The 25,753-nt window shown below is 44.2% G+C and overlaps 1 non-coding gene and 1 pseudogene across 1 annotated transcript; both read right to left on the bottom strand.

Annotated features, from left to right (window-relative positions):
- Nucleotides 1-5,168: 5,168 nt before the first annotated feature.
- On the bottom strand, nt 5,169-24,830 carry LOC111950189 (zinc finger protein AEBP2-like; annotated as a pseudogene).
- LOC111956487 (small Cajal body-specific RNA 14) lies at nt 5,485-5,611 on the bottom strand. Its single transcript, XR_002876282.1, has one exon. It is a non-coding gene; the product is annotated as a small Cajal body-specific RNA 14 (non-coding RNA).
- Nucleotides 24,831-25,753: the final 923 nt, after the last annotated feature.

Genomic DNA, 25,753 nt, shown 5'->3' with positions numbered 1-25,753 from the left:
AGCAGGGACCCTGGGCATCTTTCTTTTGGTGTTTATCAGTCAGTAGAAAGGCCTCTTTAGTGTTCTAAGTTTTCGTAACTGTGACCTTAATTGCCTACCGTCTGTAAGCTGTTAGTGTCTTAACGACCGTTCCACAGGTGCATGTTCATTAATTGTTTATGGTTCATTGAACAAGCATGGGAAACAGTGTTTAAACCCTTTACAATGAAGATCTGTTAAGTTATTTGGATTTTTACAAATGATCTTTTTAAGACAGAGTCCTGAAAAAGGGATTTTTCTTTTTTTGCTGAGTTTACATGTGTACAGCTAGTACATACACTGAGTGTGCAAAACATTAAGAACACCTTCCTAATATTGTGTTGCACCCCCCACTCGCTTTTGTCCTCAGAACAGCCTCAATTCGCCGGTGCATGGAATCAACAAGGTGTCTAAAGTGTTCCACAGGGATGCTGGCCCATGACTCKAATGCTTCCCACAGTTGTGTCACGTTGGCTGGATGTCCTTTGGGTGGTGGACAATTCTTGARACACACAGGAAACTGTTGAATGTGAAAAACCCAGCAGCGTTGCGGTTCTTGACACAAACCGGTGCGTCTGGCACCTCGTTCAAAAGCATTTAAATATTTTGTATTGCCCATTCACCCACTGAATGGCTCACATACACAATCCATGTCTCAATTGTATCAAGGCTTAAAAATCCTTCTTTAACCGGTCTCCTACCCTTCATCTACACTGGTTGAAGTCGATTTAATAAGTGACATCAATAAGGGATCATAGCTTTCACCTGACACCTGGGCAGTCTATGTCATGGAAAGAGCAGGTGTTCCTAATGTTTTGTACACTCAGTGTATATTATACGTCTTACAAATCCTGTCCAAACAAGCATCAATCCATATCTCCAACTTCATGCAACGGTGGAGCCGGTTATGTTTGTTGTACATGAATTTATTTTACTGTAAAAAGAAATTCACCACATGGGCGTATAAGGGGCGTTGGCAAACTCACAAGACAGAATACATTCTAATTTTCTATATGTTTATTATGAGTCAAGTYATGCGAGAAACTCACAACCCCAGTATAGAGCCACCTCTGGGAATTGTGGGAAATCCATGATGTCATTCATGACCACCATTTTCTCACAGAAMACCACATTCTCATTGTTGGAGMACAGCTAGCTATAATCTGTGAGGTCCCCTGGGAAGACGCAGTTATAAGACGTGTTCAAGCTATAAGTGAAACCCTGTGGTGTTGTTTCCCATGTTAACCCTGCCACAAACATTCACTCGGTTTATTTGGAGTGGTTAACAGCTATAGAGCCACTTTCTCAGTTTTTTTTTAACTATGGGAGAGTTACAAACAGTCCGCCTTCCAATAGTAGTTTGAGAGAATCTGATTTAAAGGGAGAACGTTTTTATGAGATTTCTTTTAACACAATCGCTAAACGACACAATGTTCTTGGACTGTATTGCGTTAAGATGGCCAAATCCAAATTAGCAGCCTATCCAAAATCATGATTTACGAGCAGCTGGCTAATCAGATCCAATCTGCTTGATAAATCACAGAGCTTGTGAATCTTATGTAAAAAAAATACCCCCTAACGATCAAATRCCAAAGATAATGAATTTGTGTGTGTGCGCGTGCAACATGCGTGTGTAACATGCGTGTGCATGCATGTACAGTTGAAGTCGGAAGTTTACATAAACCAGTTTTAATTACRCCAACCTAAGTGTTTCAACCACTCCACACATTTCTTGTTAACAAACTATAGTTTTGGCAAGTCGGTTAGGACATCTGCTTTGTGCTTGACACAAGTCATTTTCCCAACAATTGTTTACAGACAGATTATTTCACTTATAATTCACTGTATCACAATTCCAGTGTGTCAGAAGTTTACATACCTAAGTGGACTATGCCTTTAAACAGCTTGGAAAATTCCCAGAAAACAGAAATTCATGGCTTTAAAAGCTTCGTGAGGCTGACATCATTTGAGTCAATGAGGTACCTGTGGATGTACACTGCTCAAAAAAAAAAGGGAACACTAAAATAACACATCCTAGATCTGAATGAATGAAAATTCTTTATTAAATACTTTTTTCTTTACATAGTTGAATGTGCTGACAACAAAATCACACAAAAATTATCAATGGAGGTCTGATTTGGAGTCACACTCAAAATTAAAGTGGAAAACCACACTTACAGGCTGATCCAACTTTGATGTAATGTCCTTAAAACAAGTCAAAATGAGGCTCAGTAGTGGTGTGGCCTCCACGTGCCTGCATGACCTCTCTACAACGCCTGCCATGCTCCTGATGAGTGGCGGATGTCTCCTGAGGATCTCCTCCCAGACCTGGACTAAAGCATCCGCAACTCCGGACAGTCTGTGTGTGCAACGTGCGTTTGGTGGATGGAGCGAGACATGATGTCCCAGATGTGCTCATTGGATTCAATCTGGTGAACGGGGCGGGCCAGTCCATAGCATCAATGCCTTCCTCTTGCAGGAACTGCTGACACACTCCAGCCACATTGAGGTCTAGCATTGTCTTGCATTAGGAGGAACCCAGGCGCAACCGACCAGCATATAGGTCTCACAAGGGTCTGAGATCTCATCTCGGTACCTAATTGCAGTCAGGCTACCTCTGGCGAGCACATGGAGGGCTGTGCGGCCCCCCAAAGAAATGCCACCCCACACCACTGACTGACCCACCGCCAAACCGGTCATGCTGGGGATGTTGCAGCAGCAGAACGTTCTCCACGCGCTGTCTCAGGACTCTGTTCCGTGCTCAGTGTTTGAACCTGCTTTCATCGTGAAGAGCTACAGGGCGCCAGTGGGCGACTTTGCCAATCTTGGTGTTCTCTGGCAAATGCCAAACGTTCCTGCACGGTGTTGGCTGTAAGCACAAACCCCCACCTGTGGACGTCGGGCCCTCATACCACCCTCATGAGTCTGTTCTGACGATTTGAGCAGACACATGCACAATTTGTGCCTGTGGAGGTCATTTTGCAGTGCTCTGCAGTGCTCCTCCTGCTCCTCCTTGCACAAAGGGGCGGGTAGCGGTCCCTGCTGCTGGGTTGTTGCCCTCCTACGGCCTCCTCCACATCTCCTGATGTACTGGCCTGTCTCCTGGTAGCGCCTCCATGCTCTGGACACTACGCTGACAGACACAGCAAACCTTCTTGCCACAGCTCGCATTGATGTTGCCATCCTGGATGAGCTGCACTACCTGAGCCACTTGTGTGGTTGTAGACTCCGTCTCATGCTACCACTAGAGTGAAAGCACCGCCAGCATCATCAAAGTGACCAAAACATCAGTCAGGAAGCATAGGAACTGAGAAATGTCTGTGGTCTTGCATAATTCGCGCCTTAGTAAATTCCACCTGTTGTCTATTCCATTTGCACAACAGCATGTGAAATTTATTGTCAATCAGTGTTCTTCCTAAGTGGACAGTTTGATTTCACGAGTGTTGACTGACTTGGAGTTACATTGTGTTCTAAGTTTCCCTTTATTTTTTTTGAGCAGTGTATTTCAAGGTGTACCTCAAACTCAGTGCTCTTTGCTTGACATCATGGAAAAATCAAAAGAAATCAGCCAGACACTCAGAAATCAAATTATGACCTCCACAAGTCTGGTTCATCCTTGGGCAATTTCCAATCCAAAACTCAAAGTACCACGTTCATCGTACAAACAATAGAAACACAAGTATAAACACCATGGACCACGCAGACGTCATACCGCTCAGGAAGGAGATGCGTTCTGTCTCCTAGGAGTGAACGTACTTTTGTGCCAAAAGTGGAAATCAATCCCAGAAAAGAGCAAAGGACCCTGTGAAGATGCTGGAGGAAACGGGTACAAAAGTATCTATATCCACAGTAAAACGAGTCTTTATTGACATAACCCGAAAAGGCCGCTCAGCAAGGAAAAGCCACTGCCCAAAACCGCCATAAAAAGCCAGACTACGGTTTGCAACTGCACATGGGGACAAAGATGGTACTTTTTGGAGAAATGTCTCTGGTCTGATGAAACAAAAATAGAACTGTTTGGCCATAATGACCATCATTATGTTTGGAGGAAAACAGGGGAGGTTTGCAAGCCAAAGAGATTCTCAATGAGTGTTGATGAAATTAGTCGGATTATGATCTTGACGATGAATACAGTGACYCCCACACAGAATGAGCCACACMTTTGGCCCACTTTGCCTTACAAGAGGTTACAGCATTTCACAATGTGCTGGCGTCTGCGTTAGCCTAGATCCTCTACCGTGACCACTGTCCCTCACCCGAAACCACTCTGGATTATGTGGCTCCTGCTTTTCCCCCAATAACTATTCTAGAATTGCAGGATACTGCAATGACCTTATCACCACAGCCATAGTTACGGAATAATGAAACGACTAGGATCTTTCTAGGGAGAGAGAAGAAACTGTTTCAGACCAACTAACCTGAATGCTTTCTGCCAGCATTCATATTTTGAAACCATTTGGAATGGAGGCCGAGAAAAAGATCCCAGAACTGATTTTAGGGTTCTACATTATTGCCTTTGCTCTTGATATAAGACCTAAATTCTTGATCTCGACGGTACTAGTCATAGCCAAAAATCTGGAAAGGGATATTTTTTAAACATTTTTCTTCCTTCCCAACTTGCACCCGACAAGTCAAAGTTGTTGGATAACTAGCAAGTAATATACTGGTTCATAAAGAAGTGATTGATCCAATACATTCTCAGTAGGAATCTGGCACGTTGGCAGAAGCATAACCCGCATTCAAATGTTTGTTTTCTATTCATATTTTCATGTCTACGGATTTCAGTCACCACCAGATGACTTTTTTTTAATCATGTAACACTAACAAACCTAATGCCAGATCTTGTCAGTTGGTYAAAAATGATCGATAGATTAGCGCTAGCCTAGAGGCTTCATGATGTTATTGTAAGGCCCAGAGTGGACTGATATTGCTAATATTGTTTTTGATCAATGTTTTGTTGTTCCATACCTCAATATTCCAGCGGTGATGTCAGCGGTCATTGATCACTTCAATTATCAGTTGCACTTGGCCTAGATGTAAATAACATTCTCTTATCTGACTTCTCAGTTCACTGTGGACGGTCATGTGTGTTGGACATGCGTCACATCCCTGTCCAAATGAAATGCATTCAACAACGCACACAGCCGATGCTGTGGGATGACTTTTATTGGGTGTGTCGTAGGTCCGTCCGCACTATGCTCACGAATCTGCTCAGCAAATCAGTCCCAGATGCCCCTACTGCCACCGCATTCCTCCCAAACAAGCCTGTTACACAGCCTCCCAAACACCACAACAGCCCTGCTCTGGATCAACACACAGGCCTGGTACACAGCCTGAACCAGCTAAAGAATAACATACACAGCCTGAACCAGCTAAAGAATAACCCCAGAACAGCACTCACAAACTAGGCCAGAGAGACAGCAAACCATCACCAGCTCCACCAGCTCTACCAACTAAGCCATAGAATGTGTATGGAACCATCGCACAGGGAGCCCAATAGCTTGCTAGGTCCTGTCGGTGAGCACCAGTATCACTATCTGTGGTGTCATGGTCAACAGTACACTGCTCAGTACTGTTTTAACTGAACAACCACAATCTCCGCCGGATTCGAACCTACAACCCTTTTGAATATAGTGCAGTGTCTTAACCACGGGTCCACCAAGCCACTGCCTAATGTCAGAGGCAAAAATAAGAGATAACAGGTTTTATTTAAACATTTTATTCCAAAAGACCTGTGATGCCACGTTATAAATGGACCCCTATAGYATGTTCAGACAGACCGTGAACAGTCCTACTGTATAGTTCAACATGATTGTCTCTAATCCCTGTGGACACTAACATGCAGAGGTTAGTTAGCCAGTCTGACAGAAGACTGGAGAGGGGTTAATACTGTTCCTGTCTATTGCCAGCAGCACAAAGATAACAAACACATACACCTTACAACTTCCTCATCAAAATGACCATCAGAAGCTGCGACGGTAAAATTGACCTAGCTAGTGTCAGACAGAAGCCGGGTGTACTTAACAGCCTTTAAAGAAATAATAAGGAATTGATATCGTCCATCAAAACTATTTTCCTATTGCATTATGTACAATTATTACAGTTTAAAACATTGGAGCAGAAATAATAAAACATCTACAGTACAATTTCAAGGTATAAAAATAAATTACCAATCTCCAGGAGTATTTACAAAGACAAGTTTCTCTACAAAATGCAACTYGGTCTCTACAACATCAAGTAACTGTGCTGTTTAAACTCATAGTCTAATTCTATTAACTAAAACTTACAAAAGCACCTCCAAAATGGCTCAAATGTTTAGCACCTAGTATATAATACATTTGGCCTACACTACATGACCAAAAGTATGTGGACACCTGCCTGTCGAACATCTCATTCCAAAATRATGGGCATTAATATGGAGTTGGTCCCCCCTTTGCTGCTKTAACTGCCTCCACTCTTCTGGGAAGGCTTTCCAGTAGGTGTTGGAACATTGCTGCGGGGACRTGTTTCCATTCAGCCACAAGCGCATTAGTGAGGTCGGGCTGGCACTGATGTTGGCCGATTAGGCCTGGCTCGCAGTCGGCGTTCCAATTCATCCCAAAGGTTCGACTGAGTTGAGGTCAGGGCACTGTGCAGGCAAGTCAAGTTCTTTCACACCMATCTCGACAAACCATTTCTGCATGGACCTCGCTTTGTGCATGCGGGCATTGTCATGCTGAAACAGGAAAGGGCCTTRCCCAAACTSTTGCCACAAAGTTGGAAGCACATGTCGTCTAGAATATCGTATGCTGTAGCGCTAAGATTTCCCTTCACTGGAACTAAGGGCCCTAGCCTAAACCATGGAAAACAGCCCCAGACGATTATTCTTCCTCCATCAAACTTTACAGTTGCCACTATGCGTTTGGGCAGGTAGCGTTCTCCTGGCATCCGCCAAACCTAGATTCGGCRGTCGGACTGCCAGATGGTAAAGCGTGATTCATCACTCCAGAGAACGCGTTTRCACTGCTCCAGAGTCCAATGGCAGCGAGCTTTACACCAGCCAACGCTTGGCTTGGCGCATGGTGACCGTAGGCTTGTGTGCAGCTGCTCGGTCATGGAAACCCACTTAATGAAACTCCCGACAAACAGTTCTTGTGCTGATGTTGCYTCAAGAGGCAGTTTGGAACTTTGTAGTGAGTYCTGAAACCGAGGACAGACGATTTTTACACACTATGTTCTTCAGCCATCCCATTCTGTYAGCTTGTGTGGCCTACCACTTCYCGGRTGAGCCGTTGTTGATCCTAGACATTTCCACTTCACAATAAAAGCACTTACAGCTGACCAGGACAGCTCTAGCAGGGCAGAAAACTGACTTGTTGGAAAGGTGGCATCCTATGACGGTGCCATGTTGAAAGTCACTGAGCTCTTCAGTACGGGCCATTCTACTGCCAGTGTTTGTCTATGGAGATTGCATGGTGGTGTGCTCAATTTAATACACCTGTCAGCAATGGGTGTGGCTGAAATAGCCAAATCCACTAATTTGAAGGGGTGTCCACACACTACTGTGTATATATAGTGTATTTTCAGAAACCATTAAAAACAAATACTAAATTCACTTCATCATTTGGAGGAATTTGACATTGAAAAGAAAGTGAAAAGAGCAGAAAGTGAACAAAGAAAAAAGGGGGAAATAAGAGGTATTGAAATCTCTGGTTTTCACTCCTGTCCAGACAAGACAAGACATGACATAGGGACTTCCTATGAGAGGCGACATCGTCAGGCTCCTTCGGAGTCTCTTGATTGGTTGTTCTTAGTCTCTAGAAGAACATCCTGTAACAACAGGCAGCACTTTACATTAGTTTACAGTTATGCATTATGTGTATGCATATCATGACTTCTAACACGGTCCACCTCCACCCACAGTCATTCGTGTAATGTAAGCATTCCTTTACATACACAGAATGTTTTATGGGAGGATGCCGAACACTACATCAAAAACAAAGGCAGTCTGTAACCTTGTAAATGATCATACAGGCATAATAAAGGCCCGGTGCACAACTTAAAAAAGAATGTCTTATTTATCAAGGGAGTGGTGATGAGAGGTATTGTAGTGGTCAGAAAGGTCCAAAGCAGGGGATGACACTCAAGATGCAAGAAAAGGGGTGGAATGCTTCATCTACAGCGTAGTATTTTCTACTGGCTGACAACAGTGACTGGCGCCACCTGGTGGGGAAATAAATAGCAGTCACATCATTCCTGAATCTTGAAAGCTGTACTTCTCAGATTACTCCTGACACAGAAATCATAACGACAACACACCATAGCATGACCCTACTGAATGTCAGGCATGTCAGGATTCCTCCTCTCACCATCCCGTACCCCAAAAAACAACTTAAGTAGTACTTTACACAAGGGGGGGGGGGGGGGGGGGGGGCATTCTTCAGGGAACCATATACCTTCTTCACTTTGCCTATAAAGCATCTACAACACTGCTTGTAAGAATAAAAGTGAGGAAAGACTTGAGAGATTTTGTTTCTAGGTGATACAAAGTCAGCAGCATGCAAGGTCGACGTGGGGTTCAGGATCACATCTCTCCACAGCCATTGGGCGTTCATATTTAGCTCTGTGCTGCATGGCCATCTATTACAGGCAGAATGTAGCCCTCATTCACAAGCTGTGTAAACAGAGTAGCACTGGCCCTCAGGGATCACTGGGCCAGTACTGAGTCTAGGAAAACACACCGGCTGTGGTAGCTATGCTCACATTGCTGCTGTTGTTGTGAGTCAACCAAAGTATGAGTTATGTGCACGTCCACAGGCACYCACACTATTTGGAGAGTTAATGATTAGCCCTAATGGTCTCTGCCTCAAGATTTGCACCCCCCCCTCCAGTGCATGCACGCATACACACCTGTATATGTTGGGGTCCAGCAGTACGTGTGTGTCCTGGGGCAGCTGGGAGAGATGGACCACCTTGGTCTTCTGCTGCGGCCGGTCACTCTCATTCACCCACACATCAGGTAGTCTGGCGAGAGGGAGATTGAGAGAAAGTGAGAGGGAAGGAGGAGAGAGACAGAGAGAGAGGTGGAAGAGATGAGTCAGTACAAATCCAGTCTRGCAATTGGTTCCGTGGCCTCTAAGCTGGTGTCTGACTGGCATCAGCTTAGAAACGGGTTAAGAGGAGATTACAGTGGTACATATGCATGCTTCCTAAAGCGCTTGTCTAACTAAACGTTGTGTTTAGGTGTTATCCGTGGGAAACAATGGGAGAGGATCAATACCAGTACTGGGCTCCTCTACTCCTGCCAGTGTGTGCGTCACCAGGAAAGCACCCCGGGGGAGAGTGTTGGGGAGATGTGAATGAGCGGTGCTTGGTTCATCATTAGCAGACTGCTTGGCTATAGATCACAGATTCAGAGAGGGGCAGATGAAAGCCCCAGGTGGAGGAAAGGAAGAAAGAGGGTTGGATAGCGGATGAAAGGAGAAGAGAGAGTGGTGATAAAGAAAMGGAGAGGCGAGAAGGGGACCATACCCTTGCAAAGGGACGAACACAAGTGGACAGAGCCGAAACAAAAACAGCAGAAAAGCACCCAATAACATGGTAGGAGACAGAGAGGGCAAGGTCTCAGCTGTCTCCTGTTACGGTTTAAAATCACAGCAAATACAATGCTCGCTGCAGAGGACTGTGTACATAGGGTGCTGCTGCAACTCTGTAGCTGAGAGCTACAGTAGGAGTGACTACAACATCTGTTAGACATTCTCCATGGTAGTGTGGGTGACGGTTGCTTTTACAGCAACATGGTCCTTAGAGGGACATATCCAACTCTTAACCCCTCACAGGTTCTGAAACGAGTGCCGCAATACGTCTCTCGCTCCTCCTCCCCCTCCCTCCATCCAAAAATTCCAAAGAGAGGTTWATTTTGGACATGTACCACGACAGCGAGCGTCGTTTTGGCTTTTAGCCCGTTTCCTGACCGAGAAAGTTGTTTCTATCGGAGATGAGCTCTCGGGGAGAGGGGTTTTAGACGGAGCAGAGTTGAGCTGACAGCCCGTTCCTCCGGCTGAGAGACTAATGGCTAGAGACGAGGAGGGCTGCGTCTCAGCCTGAAGTGACTTCCTCTCCTCTGGCTGAGAGACTAATGGCTGAGGTCTGAGGAGTAGGGCTACGGCTCAATAGTCTGAAGTGGCTTCCTCTCCTTGTCTCCTTACCTTCAATAGGTTTTCTGATAATATACTATGCTAACTACATAGCTAACTTACAATATTCCAGTCTGAAACGCACGTAGCTGGTTAGGAAAGCTGGTATGCTAGTCAGGGGGAAAGAGACAGGCGAGCTCTTGGTCCTTAATGCTCTAAACTGGGCCACTGATGCGGGCAAAAGGAACAGAGAAAGAGTTAGAGAAAGGGATGAAGGGAAGGATGGAGAGAGAGATCACAGGGTAGCTCCCACGAGATGAGTGAACTCATCCAGATCACRGACCCTTCTGGATGGAGGAGACGCTAACCTAGGTATCCTCCTGTGTGTGTATGGGGTGCGGTGACATGTGATTGCCTGCCTCCTGCCCCCAGCCACAGGACAAACTGTCTAACCACCACTAAACGCCTGCTGACATTTACAGAGCAGGGGAGGAGAAGGATAGGAAGATAGGAGGGTAACCCTCTGCTTGCCAGTAGTACAGGAGAGAAAAGGGAGCGAGGGGAGAGAAGAGGACTGTGGCCTTGTGTCTGCCAACAGGAGAGAGATGAAGAGCAGGATGTGGGGAAGAGAGGAGGGTGGAGAAGAGGGCAACTTACATGTCCTCAGGAGTCCAGTGGAGGAGGACTTTAACCTTCCCAGAATCTTCCTTCCTCCTCGCTATTACCTAGAGACAGAAGAAGAGAGTCAAGACACCACCCAGTAACAGAGACATTGGAAAACAACATTGTTGTTGAGGTCATACTGGAGACACACACCATCCCTAACCAAAGGTCTGATGCTGATGGCAAGTCAGTAAAGGAATGAGACACCTGGTTCCAGTCTAATTGAGCCAGAGTCAATCTGTCCTCCCTCCCACTCTGCAGACTAACACTGTTACCTCACTGGCCTGAAGACGCCAGTCCAGCAGCTAAACATATACACACATCCCCTGTGTGGTAGGAACAATACTGCCCCCTGACTGACGTTAGTGCATTCCACAGTTCGTGAGTGTGTGACCCTGGAACAAGGTGAAGACTAGGAATGCTATTTATCTTTAGAAACACACACACACAGCAAGTAGCTAGTTACAGCGTGAAAAGACGCTACACTAGACTCTCTCAGGGTTTTATTTGCTTATAGTTTAGGCGTAGACAAGGCCTGCTGGGTTTGCCGGGCTACCCAAAGTCCTTGCTTCAGCCAAATGCTACGCCACGGTCGTCAATTTCTAGAACGCCAACACATTCTAACCATTCTGATTGGTCCCAGAAACTGATGGGGTGGGTAAAGCAGTGTTTTGAAAATGGAATTGGCTTTGATACTCTGATTAGAGACAATCCATATTGCTGACGACTGTTTTGTAACACCCCTCATTTTGACATCACCACAAACGACTTCAATGGCGGAAGAAGTGAACAGAGCAGCGGAAGAATTCAGTTGGAGTCGTCAGGCAACTGCTGGGTTCCTACGCTGTCTCTCTCTCTCTTGATCTCTCTGTGAAAATACTGGTAGAAGCACTCCAACTGCATGTGTAGGGGAGAGATGGAGGGTGGAGGGGTGAGGGAGGAGAGCGGCGTAGGGGTCTGTTTTTTAAGCGGCTCCAACAAAAGGCCTGACTGGGTCTGGACTCTGGCATGTACGTCAGAGCAGTGCGTGTGTTTCGTGGGAGGGTTGCTGGCAGTTCCCTTATTAGCAGTTTAATTAAAAAGGGGCATGGGAGTCAGTGTTATTCCCTGGCTAGGCCCTTCATTTTCCACAGGCCTCAATTCTGCACACATTAACTCATGAGTTTAAACCAGACTGCTGGTAATACATCAATTTTGGAAAACAAGTTGTGTCAGACTCTCGTATTATTACTGAGAAAAATGAGATYGTGATGCTTTTAAAATCAGCATTTAATCTCAGCAGGCTTTTTATTTGAAATAAATGGTGGTTTAATTGACCCCGGGGAGCCAGTCGACTGCCTGCCCCTCTCCCAGCCTCTAGTTGGCTCAATGGAAGTTCCGTCAACTTCTAGTGAATCTTTGTTTTCATTTCAACAACTTTCTACTTGTGATGTGCTAGACGCCACGAGGAAGATCGCTGTAAAAAACAACAAAAAACACGGGCTGATTCGCTTGATCCTTTCTTGCTGCAGCTTTCTGATTGTAGAATCTTTAACACGTTTTACCTTACAARTATTTCTGGTGCCATCCCCAGGGTCTGGAAAGTGGCCCCACATACTCCCCCTTCAAAAGATGGTGACGCGTGTGACCTAAATAATTAGCGCCCCATTTCCAAACTCTTGCCTTGGTAAATACTCAACTTAGATCCTTTTCAACCACAAAATGTATTTCAATTATACAACGGGCGGGTCTAATCCTGGATGCTGATTGGTTAAAACCGCATTCCAGTCGGTGGCTATTCCACAAGTTACCATAGCTAAAGCTATGACATTGCACAGAGAAAATAGGCATTTCAATCAGCCCAGCCAGGCATAGCTGCCAGAAGTAGGGGTGCTGAGGGTGCTGCAGCACCCCCTGAAAAAAATCTGAAAATGTAAAAAATATATTATAATAATACACAAAAGTAGTGTACTGTGCCTTTACTAGTATTAGTGTCAGGACTATATCTCGTGGAAGGATGAAATAGTATGAATACATTCATCAAAATAAAGTTAATGAAAATATCTCGGTCCTCGTGCCAATATATCCTCCAAACACCGGCTTCTCTGGCATCATCACTTAAAAGTAAATCAGTCATGTTTCAGACCAGGTTATAGCACCATCTCTGCGACTCCTTTGGTTTTAAATTATGTTCTTAATTGTTTGGATAAGAAGTAACACTGTGTGGCCCTTTTTGTTGACCTGTCTAAAGGCTTCGACAGTGTGTTTCACGCATTACTTATTCAGAGGTTTTCATCAATTGGCCTGGACCAGGCTGCGTGTAGCTGGTTTGAAAATGATTTTTGCCTAATTTCAGGTCCTTTATTAGCAGTTTAATTAAAGGGGCAATGAACCAAAGTGTAGAGAATCATTGTACCATTTAAACCACTGGCAAATATATTTTCCATAACCAAAAATATTGTATTTTCAGTTGTTTGATGCACTTGTACAAAACCTAAAGTAAGACGCAAAAAACGAAACTTCGCAGAAAGCATAGAAATAAAGCACATATGTACCACTTCGTCGACTGGCTTTCAACGAGAATGACAGATCTACAACTCACATTTCTATGTGAATTTGGTTTGGGTCACCTAAAAAGTTACATATTACTGCTTTAAAAAGTATACCGTGTGTATTTACTGATGGTGTTAAATCAGGTTCTCTCCACATAACAAAGGGAATCCTACAGGGATGGATTCTTGCTCTGGTTATTTTCACATGAACAATATAATTTATCTGTTAAAAAATACATTCACCTGTATGRAGATGACACTGTGGTGTATGCCATTGACCCCATAGCTGACCAGGCTCTGTCAGTGTCAATCTGCCTCTAWTGCCCTGCAGAAAGCCTTTGATGAACTGACATTGGTACTTAATGCAGGTAAAACCAAGGACATGTTCTTTTCCAAATCACATAAAAATCTGAAGATTTATGCATACGTACTTTGTAGGGGTGTAATGGTACCGAACCATTTGGTCCAGGGACCTCGATTCGGTCACACTGAACACGAATGACTACATAAAAACAACAATTATTACAAAATAAAAATACTACGTCTTTAGGCTATGCATACGCTGCGTAGTAGGCCTATGCCGCTTGAGAAAATCTGAGCTAAAACAAACATTTCAGACTATTCCCGTTAAAACGAGCACCTATGCAGACGGAATCAGAATTGGAGGATCAACAACAATCGTTTAAATCTCCAGTTTGGGAACACTTAGGCTTCCCAGCAGATTCAACGGAGATGGACAGAACGTTGTGGATCAAACGTTAACAYTATGTCGCCACGCTCAACAGGAATAGCCTATGCAGCTGCCAACACCTCAAATGTTGTTGACACATTTACTCTGACATCACRCGAGTACACCGGAGCAAGACAGAAACGCAAAGAAACACAGTCTCACCTCRGCATTCCAGCATTCCGTGGCAGCTGATTCTGACCGGGCCAAAGAAATTACAAGAGCGATAGGTAGGCTATGTTTATATTTTTTTACAGTCTTTGCTTTATAACCARGGCTATGCACCGATTCACGGTGATTGAGAATAGAGGGTTTCAGCGCCTTGTTTAAGTGCTTTAGCCACGTTACGAACTTCCCTCCTGCACCAATTTAAGCAACCAGGTTGTACCCGCTCTATATAAGCAAGCCAAAAACGAAGTTCAGAAAGGGTGCGTTGGCCAATTCAGTGTTGCGCTTACTTCACAGTGACAGCTCATCACATTACCCACGCATAGGAGATGTACCGTGCTACAGACATGCCCCTTTATGAGCGTCACAACTGCGCATCTGGCACTGAAGAAGGAGACAGTGTCATGGTGTGTTCGCAACCAAGTGGGAATTTACCACATAAGACTGGGCAAAACCCACTTGAATGGCCCTCCAACTGGTACTTACTTGTGGGAAACTTGTCAATGATCTGAAGCACACACTTCTCCCACATGATTACCACGGACGTCACCTGCTAAGGAAATGGCCTCGAACAGCATTTGGCATTTAAATGGAACAAAACAMTTATAAAAAGCAATCTATTGTGGTTTGCTGAACAAAAACATTTTTTACAAGCACTTTTAGTTTATGGTTGATACAGCTTGTAGGCCATTAGCCACTGGCATTTCTCAACGAGTTCAAATCACATGAATGTGTCCAACTGCTATTTATGACTAAACAGCTCGGAAATTCCCACCTCCCAGAAGGTGACCAATGCAGCACCAGAGTGGAAACTTGAGAGGACCAACATAACAATCCTGCCACAACAGAATGACAGGAATATTGTGAATGCTAAACATTGTGAATGGAACTTCATTTTCCCTCGCTGTACTGAAACTGAACCGTGACCCCAAAACCTACCGAACCGTGGGTTTGATGAACTGTTACACCCCTAATACTTTGGATGGTGCCCTCATTGATCGTGTCCCCTCTTACAAATATCTGAGCATCTGGATTAACGAAAAGCTCTCTTTCAAAAAGCATGTTGATGAATAAGGTAAGAAATTAAGAATTAAAATAGGTTTCTTCTATAGGGCCAGGCTCCCCGTCTTTCGTTAAATAGCAGAGAAACAAATCGTCCTGTCAACATTCATTCCGGTTATTGACTGTGGCGATATCGTCTATATGAACGCTGCTGCCACGGTACTGAAGCCATTGGACACAGTTGATCACAGTGCATTATTACAGGRGATAGGTTCCGTACACATCACTGCATTTRGRATCAGAAAGTAGACTGGCCCGCCGTGAAGTCTCGTAGATCGATGCATTGCGCTCTTTTTTTGTCTATAAAGCCCTCTTGCATAAACTTCRATCATACCTTAGCTCATTGTTAAACTTCAGACATACAAGTTACCAGACCCAGACTCAGGGATGGCTAACCCTGGAGAGCCCTTCAATCTCCACTGAATTAGGTAAATCTGCTTTCATATTGCGCCTCATGTGGAATAATCTCCAAAAGTCCTTAAAGTTAAAGTTGGTGCCTCTAGAGAAATTCAGGCAGATGTTCGAGAGCCTTTTTACTGAAGAATGTGTTTGTTTCATATYCTTGTGTTTTGCTTTTCGTGTTTACTTTTCATGTATTGTGTAATTGATGTGTGTAAAGATGTGTTTAATAGTGTAATGGTTGTGTATTGATGTGTTCATGTAAGGCCTCATCTGCGAAAGAGACCGTGGTCTCAGCATGACTCCCAGCTTAAATAAAGGTTAAAAAAAAAGACAAATAAACTCCTCTGTGCAGCTGAGACCGTAATACTGTAGGTCTGTCGTGCCCTCTGCTGTCTGAACAGTGAAGTACAGTGTGTGTGTGCAGGACCATGCATGGTCTGCTGCCGCTGGATCCCTGACCATGCTGTGGAAGACGACGGTGATGGTGTGTGTGTACTACTACTAACCGTGCTGTGGAACACCACACTGTGCCCGTTGCCCAGGCTCTCTATATGTGTAGCCAGGTTGAGGCAGATGGCCCGGTGTCTGATAGCATCCATGGTCTGGGCATCAAAGAAGTCGTGAGGTCGTGCTGGAGGGACAGAACACACTGGGGTGAGAGAGGGGGAGCGTTAAACTGAGGTTCATAGGTCAGAGGTGATTTAGACCAATCACGATGGATCTTGACCCTCGTAGAATATTCATCAAAAACGTTTCCCACCACCTGATGGTTTTAAGACGCTTGGTTTTGAAAAGCCAGGCACCTTGATCAGCGAGTACATGATTGATTGTTGTATGATTGAGTGTGTGCGTGCATATCTGTGTATGTGTACACATGCTTGCATTGTGTGCGCGCGCTTGTATTACCATCCTCGTGGTACCAGAAATTCCCAAATAGTCCCAGAGGACAAAGACTATTTTAGAATAGGGGTTTAGGTTTACGGTCAAATTAGGTAAACAATTAGGGAAATAGGATTTAATGGAAATCCATTTTAGGTCCCCATAAGGAATAATAAAACATATGCTGTGTGTTGTAATTGCGTTTGTTTATATGTGGCGTGTTTCTCGGATACGTACGTAAAGGACCTCCTGCGTTTATTCTTGAGTTTCCGCCTTCTTGGTTTAGCCCCGCCTCGGAAGGTGAATCTCCGTTTATCTTGGCCTGATTGGCCAGCTTGTTTGGAGTTCTGGGAGCTAAAGTGGTAGGTACGTGGCGCGCCAGCCCCCCCTGGGGAGGCAAATGTGGCATTGCAACCCCCCACCACACACTGGAGATAGAGACAACACCGGTGAGAATACAACTAGTAGATAGCTTATACAAGAGCACTTACATACAGTTGAAGAGTCTTTGAAAAGTTTTACATAGCACCTGGAGCCAAAGAAAAAAAAAAAACAATTTAAACTCAGTTTTCACAATTCCTAACATTTAAATCAAGTAAAATATTCCCTGTTTTAGGTCAGTTAGGATATCACACACTTCATTAAGATGTGAAATGTCCAGAATAATAGAGAGAATGATTTATTTCAGTCTTTATTTTCCATCACATTCCCAGTTGGGTCAAGAAGTTTACATACACTCAATTACACATTTTGTAGCATTTCCTTTTATATTGTTAACTTGGTTCAAATGTTTTGGGTAGAGCTTTCCAACAAGCTTCCCACAATAAGTTGGGTAAATTTGGCCATTCCTCCTGACGAGAGCTGTGTTAGACTGAGTCAGGTTAGTAGAACCTCCTTGCCTCGCACAAGCGTTTTCATGTTCTGCCCACAACTTTTTATATAGGAATGAGGTAGGGCTTTGTGATGGCCATCCAATACCTTGACTTTGTGTTCCTTAAGCCTTTTGCCACAACTTTGGAAGCATGCTTGGGGTCATTGTCCATTTGCGACCAAGCTTTAACTTCCTGACACTTGTCTTGAGATGTTTCTTCAATATAACCCATATATTTCTCCTCGCTCATGATGCCATCTATTTTTGTGAAGTGCCCAGTCTCTCCTGCAGCAAAGCACGCCAACAACATGATGCTGCCACCCCCGTGCTTCACGGTTGGGATGGTGTTCTTCGGCTTTGCAAGCCTCCCGCTTTTTCGCCAAAACATACAATGGTCATTATGGCCAAACAGTTCTATTTTTGTATCATCAAACCAGAGGACATTTTCTCCAAAAAAGTAGACTCTTGTCCCCATGTGCAGTTGCAAACCGTAGTCTGGCTTTTTTTAATGGCGGTTTTGGGGCAGTGGCTTCTTCCTTGCTGAGCGGCCTTTCAGGTTATGTAAATATAGGACTCGTTTTACTGTGGATATAGATACTTTGTGCCTATTTCCTCCAGCATCTTCACAGGGTCCTTTGCTGTTGTTCTAGGATTGATTTGCACTTTTCGCACCAAATACGTTCATCTCTAGGAGACAGAATGCGTCTCCTTCCTGAGCGCTATGACAGCTGCGTGGTCCCATGGTGTTTATACTTGCGTACTATTGTTTGTACAGATGAAACTTGGTACCTTCAGGCGTTTGGAAATTGCTCCCAAGGAATGAACCAGACTTGTGGAGATCAACAAAGAAAAATTCTGAGGTCTTGGTGATTTCTTTTTGATTTTCCCATGATGTCAAGCAACTGAGTTTGAAGGTAGGCTTGAAATACATCCACAGGTAAACGTACAATTGACTCACAATTATGTCAATTAGCCTATCAGAAGCTTCTAAAGCCATGACATTTTCTGGAATTTTCCAAGCTGTTTAAAGGCACAGTCATTAGTGTATGTAAACTTCTGACCCACTGGAATTGTGATACAGTGAATTATAAGTGAAATAATCTGTCTGTAAACAATTGTTGGAAAATGTACMTGTGTCATGCAAAGTAGATGTCCTAACCGACATGCCAAAACTATAGTTRGTTAACAAGAAATGTGTGGAGTGGTTGAAAAACGAGTTTTAATGAKTCCAACCTAAGTGTACGTAAACTTACGACTTCAACTTTATATAATAATAGTATTGGTCTTTCRAMTTGATGAAATCTAGGTGATTTCCTTTTCAATAAAAGTTCAAAAGGTTATAATACAGAGGAAACTGTAGGCCTGAGTATAGAACCACTGTTCAATGGAAGCATTCAGAATAATATCATGCATTAGCTTTACACAGGATAGTGTGTGACAGATGTGTCTTGTGTTAGAATGATTATAATGCTCTCCAAGACTAGAATAATCTATAGCACATGACATGTACATACATGTACGGGGCCTTCAGAAAGTATTTACCCCTCAACTTTTCCCACATTTTGTTGTGCTACAGCCTGAATTTCAAAATGGCTTCATTTGAGATTTGGTGATACTGGTCGACACACAATACCCCATAATGTCCAAGTGGAATTATGTTTTTTTATGTTTACTAATTCATTCATTTAAAATGAAAGCGGAAATGTCTTGCGTCAATAAGTATTCAACCCCTTTGTTATGGCAAGCCTAAATAAATTCAGGAATAAAATGTGCTTAAATCACTTAAGTTGCATGGCCTACGTGTTTAATAACATGATTTTTGAATGACTACCTCATCTCTGTATTCCACACATACAATTATCTTTAATGTCGAGCAGTGAATTTCAAACACTGATTCAACCACAAAGACCAGGGAGGTTTTCCAATGCCTCGCAAAGGGCACTTATTGGTAGATGTGGGGGGGCGGGGAGCAGAAATTGAATATCCCTTTGAGCGTTATGAAGTTATTCATTACACTTTGGATGGTGTATCAATACACCCAGTCACTACAAAGATACAGGCATCCTTCCTAACAAACTCAGTTACTGGAGAGGAAGGAAACCGCTCAGGCATTCACCAGGAGGCCGGCCCATGGTGACTTTAAAACTGGTACAGCGTTTAATGGCTGTGATAGGAGAACACTGAGGATGGATCAACAACATTGTAGTTACTCCACAATACTAACCTAATTGACAGASTGAAAAGGGAAGCCTGTTCAGAATATTCCAAAACACGCATCCTGTTTACAATAAGGCACTAAAGTAAAACTGCAAAGAATGTGGGAAAGAAATTAACTTTATGTCGAATASAAAGCGTTACGTTTAGGGCAAATCCAACACAACACATTACRGAGTACCACATCACATTTTCAAGCATGGTGGTGGCTGCATCATGTTATGGGAATGCTTGTCATCGACTAGGACTTTTCTTTAGMATAAAAATAAACAAAACAGAGCTAAGCACAGGCAAAATCATAGAGGAAAACCYGGTTCCGTGGGAGACAAATTCACCTTTCAGCAGGACAATAAGCTAAAYAACAACGCCAAATATACACAGGAGTTGCTTACCAAGACGACATTGAATGTTCCGGAGTGGCCTAGTTACAGTTTTGACATAAATTGGCTTGAAAATCTCTGGCAAGACTTGAAAATGGCTGTCTAGCAATGATCAACAACCAACTTGACAGAGCTTGAAGAATAAAACAAAAGAATAATGTAAAAACATTGTACAATCCAGGTGTGAAAAGCTCTTAGAGACTCACCCAGAAAGACTTACAGCTATAGTCGCTGCCAAAGCGGATTCTAACATGTATTAACTCAGGGGTGTGAATACTTCTGTAAATTAGATATTTCTGTATTTCATTTTCAATAAATTAGCAAAAATAAATAAAACCATGTTTTCACTTTGTCATTATGGGGTAGTGTGTAGACGGGTGAGAAAAAACAATTTAATCCATTTTGAATTCAGGTTGTAACACTAAATGTGGAATAAGTCAAGGGGTATCAATAACTTTGTGAAGACACGGACACGAGGATGTGGTTTGCAGAGTCAGTGTCATGTGTGTGTGACAGTGAAATGGAAGAAAGGAGGGCGGTTTCTCACCTTGAATGGTTTGTCTCCGCTGTGTGAGACCATGTGTCTTTGAAGCCAGCTCTGACTGGTCGACGGGGTGTTATACACCTTGCAGCCCTTCCACAGACACACAAACACCTGGCYAGAGGACAGCAACACGGTGACACACACATAGCTTCACAGGTCACTCGKCACCTAGCTCTTATGAGTTACCCAAGATGCAATGTAAGAGACTAAACGTCCTACGAAATTCTACTATCCTAGAGAACTGTAGTAGTTGGCAGAAGGACATGTCATATATAAATTCAATGACAGACCATTTTTAACTGAAGCACCTAGAAACCCAATCCCCCCATAAACTGACCCTGAACCTAAAGTTCCAAGAGAGATAAAACATCAAGCTGTCTTTTATACAGCCAGAGTCTATAATGTACCGCAGTACRTTTCATCTGGAGTTAGTTTAACACAGGATGTTTGGATTATCTTCAAGATGGAGAAGTGGAGGGGATTGATATTTTGAAGACAGGGTTGTGGTGGTGGAGAAGAGGGGTGGAGGCATAAAACTAGGAGGTGTAGAAAGAAGAGGATAGAAGAGGGTGAGCAGGCAGGAGGACAGAGAAGATGATTTAGGAAGTTGATTTCCTACACTACATACCCCTCCTCGTTGTCCGTCCACGTGCACGCCCCTGATGTGCTCAGCCAGGTCTGGGCTGGTGGTAAAGAGGAGCTGGCATTGGTCCCAGCAGCAGGTGTATGCCACGCCCTTACCCACCGACGGGGTGGCGGTGGCAGGGCCGTGCCCGTTCATCATGGCAGGTGTGGAGCGCCCGCTGGACGCTGTGCTCTCCATGTCCATCAGAGTACTGCTGATACTGAGGGAGGGGGAGGGACAGTGAGAGATGGGGTCAGCACAGAGATCTGTTGTACTACAAAACAAATCAAAARGTTATTCTTCACACGRGCCGAATACAACAGGTATAGATAGACCTTACCGTGAAATGCTTACTTACAAGCCCTTAACCAACAATGCAGTTGAGAAAATATTTACRAAAAAGTAAAAAAATAAGAGCAACAATWAAATAACGAGGCTATATACATTGGGTACRGGTACCGAGTCAATGTGCGGGGGTACAGGTTAYTCGAGGCCATTGAGGTAATATGTACATGTAGGTAGGGGTAAAGTGACTACGCCTAACAGCGAGTAGCAGCAGCGTAATGGGGGGGTCAATAAAGCCATTTAATTAGCTGTTCAGCAGTCTTATGGCTCYGGGGTAGAAGCTGTTAAGAAGCCTTTTGGACCTCCGGTACCGCCTGCCYTGCGGTAGCAGAGAGAACAGTCTGACTAGGGTTGRTGGAGTCACTGGCAATTTTTAGGGCCTTCCTCTGACACCACCTGATTTAGAGGTCCTGGYTGGCAGGACGCTTGGCRCCGGTGATGTACTGGGCCGTACGCATTACCCTCTGTAGCGCCTTGCGGTCTGTTCTAGTCATAGGTTTGGACAGCCTCAGTCACTAAATCATGGTGATTTAGTGTGTTTATAGCATGTGCCAACACAGCTCTGAGCAGTGTCGGCACATGGTATAAACACACCATTAGTATAGTTTATGTCCGTGTGTTGACTTCTCTGGGGCATATGAGGTTTAGTATGCATGGTCTACAAGGAGGGATGTGAGGGTGTCATGGCGGATTTGAATCTCATGCCATTATAGATGTAGAAGTATCCCTCTCCGCCCTCACACCSACACAAAGCTTCTCAGAGAGCATTAGTGACTCAGTAATTTTACCTCGTTGGACTGAATGAAGAGGTGACACACACACACACACCTCGTAAGGCTGCCTGCCTCCAGCTGCTCCCCTGCTCTGTTCCTGAGGTCCTCAGTGCCAGCAGGGGAACAAAAGTTACATTGAGACCATGCAGCTGCCCAAACAGCAGAGCTCTCTCCTCCATTCACTCCTTTCTTACCACAGGCCATTCTGCCCTGGCCAGACAAAGCAACGCGCCATGACGGGAGAGGGTCGAGGGGGAAAGAGAGAAGGGGGGAGGGGAAATTGGATCCTCTCTCCTTCAGATACTACACTTCAGTCCCTGAAGCAACACGGGGACTTCAGCCTTTGTGCTAACTGGGTTTCCTTTTGTTAGCTACCCTCGGCAGGTCATCGCATGACTACAGACTGAGGKAATCTACCGGGATCCAGAAAGGGGAATTATTCCACTATTCTAGCAGCAAAAGGAGATGGGTGGACATCGGGGGTGTGTGAAATCGTRGATTTCTCWGCTTCCATTTGAATAAGAAATGTATGTGTATATGGTTCTTATCCGTTGGCTCGTCCAGTGATATTCAGACGGTGTGTGCAGGGGCAGATCTGTGTGAATTATTAGTATATGGCTGATAGGACCCTATATCTACACTGGACTTTTGCATACAGGCTTCATGCTATAGTTTATGTCTGTGTGTTCTATTGTTACATGCACATAGAGTCAGGTTCAATTACATACACACGTAACTGGAGTTCGCCATGGATTTAGGACAATCAGATCTGCAAACTCACTGCTTTGGAGGGGCCGCAATAACCCAGAGTAAATTATTTGAAGTTGCATTGTAACATAATTGAGCAGTGAGTTGCATACAGTATTACTCAGTTTTAACACCTTTGATCTGATTCTCTCTCTCTCTCTTCTGCACTAGTTTATGATGCAGTGGAAGCTCCATCTTGGCCATTTCACATATTGTAATGGGGAATTCTGGGTACACATCTAAATATCTCAGAAAGACATGTGTATATGATTCACTCGTTTGTGTGCATGAGGGTGAGATCCTGTGTGTGTGTGTGTAAAGGACTCATCTCAACACAGACATCCTGTAACTAGTCACCCAGCCACACGGCCAAACCAACTAGAAGGCGATGAAGTGTTGTGACCACAGTGAGCCAGTTGACACATCTGTAAGTGTGTGTGTGTGTATAGATATGTTAGAAGTAGCTCTGTGCCTAAACACCACCCTMCATATGAAAGCTGGGGCCTGTTGGTTGGCTTGTTAGTGAGTGATTCGTTTCTTTGTCTCAGTGCTCCACTTGTGAAATTACTCATGGGACTTTCACCAAACGGTTTTCAAGGATAGATGCCAACTTGGAAAATATTACTTAACTCACTGAATTTGCTCATAAGATAAAATCAAGTCTGAAATGTTCATATTGCTGGRGTGTCTCRTTTTGACCGTGGTTTCATAGTAGCGACGTTATTARACAATGAGCATCGTGGTGGCAATGCTGGCCATACATGGACATCATGTCCAGATGCGCGTGTACGTGCAGCGTGGAACCATTCCATTGTAAACTGAAGGCAAACTTAGGCCTATTCAKCTATCGGTTAAAACTATGCATGTTCTCTTGTCAACTGCACATAACGCATAGGGTGCTGATGCATTGTAGCAAAACAAACCCGARTGTTGTGCTAAACTGCTGTTTGGCAAAAGACAAAGTACGGAGATATCACACCACYCTACATAATTGCAAGGATAGTGAGTGCAACTTGTAACAATGTAGCTTGATCAAACGTAAACATCTTATTAAAATTGAATCATTGTTGGAGTGGGCTGGCAACATTGCTGCGCTGCTTTGTATTCAACATWTGGTCGGGTATTAGTAATCCACAGACCTGTCTTCCGAATCCATTCGACTGAGAGGTTCTCCATCCGAGGATGATATCTCGACACTGGCCAGTCTTTTGATACCGCGGTCGGTTTTCTCCGTGGATTCCTCGCTTTTGGTCTTGTCGGAGCTGGGAGGCGAGGACACGCTCTCCMCTCTTTGTTCTTGATTCAGCTCCACGATGCTCTCCCCGGTTTCGGTGCTGCTCGCAGGGATTCCCTCCACGGGACTTTTAACCGGTTCAGACAGTTCACAGGCCGMTTCTTCTTTGTTACCATTTTCCGTGGACAAAACCGATTCTTTTGCGACTTCTAGTGCGACTGAAGGCTTCTCTTTGCTGTCTCCGTTGCTCACGTCCATTTCTGTTCCGTCCTCGTTGTCACCCGGTTCCTGTTTCGAGTCTGTGGGGCCCTGCTTCTTTTTCCCGTTTTCTCCTTTGTCCAATGTTCCATTTTGCTCGTTTGTCGATGTGGAGTCTTGTTCGGTACCGTTGGTTGTAACTGCAGCCATGTTCAKAGCGCGTAGTAAGCTTTTTTTGTGTTGTAGGCTGCCCCACAAAGTTGGTTCTTTCTCCCAATCGCATGCGCTGCTTCACCACGGGTGTTCAACGGGGACGCTAGGGGAGGAGGCATAACCATGACGTAGTCCCCCACATTGTGGACCGTTCCACGTGTTTCAGAGAACTATTGTTAGATTGGTTTATATATATAAAAACAAGTGTTCCAGGAACAGAACGTTGGCCCTAATATTTCCCTTTAATTTAAGTCAATCATCACCCATTAACACATTTCAGTCATAAATCTAAACAATTCTTACCACCATACCTGTGCTCAATTCTATTAGTAAGCCTAGCCTATGTGTAATTTCATTTTTGCATAAAGCCTAGACTTATGCAAATTCATCAAAGCYGATATATTTTATTTTCTTCATGACCTCCAGGTCTTACTCTGCTGTAAAAGTATGGAGATCATGAGACCATGGATTCTTCAAGTACAGGCATTGCCATTCCAGTGTCCAGTGCAAGTTGGACTCCATTGCTGGAACTTGATGGAATGTCTGCACTGACTGATAGTCAGCGGACCCCAAGAAGAGTATCTAARGGGGATCCTAATAAAATACTAAATACGRAAGGTGGTAGGGATTAGGAACTATAGGGTAGGAGGCATGGAAAGGGTTGGAACTAGTGGAAGGAATGGAACCAGGCCCACATACCACAGAGTGCTACAGACAGGGACCACAAAAGATTCAGAGCCTSATTAACATAATGGAAGTATCACTACTTATGTCTGTCAAAGTTTGACAAATGGGCATAGCATGAAAGGAGGAGGGGGGGGAAGGGAAGAAGGTGGAAGGATGGGGCAAGAGGGTGTGAATGGAGGTAACTGACCTTATTGTGTCGATGACCTGGCTGCGTCTAGTGTGACAGTGGCATTGTCCAGAGCAGAGATCATTCATTTACCAAGTGGAGATGAGCTATTGGCCTTTAGGATACACTTCCAGTTGAAGGCCAGAGTCCCAGTCCCTCAACAATGCAGAATGGAGTTTCTCGACCTTTAA

Source organism: Salvelinus sp. IW2-2015, linkage group LG3 (assembly GCF_002910315.2).
Source record: "Salvelinus sp. IW2-2015 linkage group LG3, ASM291031v2, whole genome shotgun sequence".
NCBI classification, from domain to species: Eukaryota; Metazoa; Chordata; class Actinopteri; order Salmoniformes; family Salmonidae; genus Salvelinus; species Salvelinus sp. IW2-2015.
This window is presented reverse-complemented; position numbering and strand designations above follow the sequence as displayed.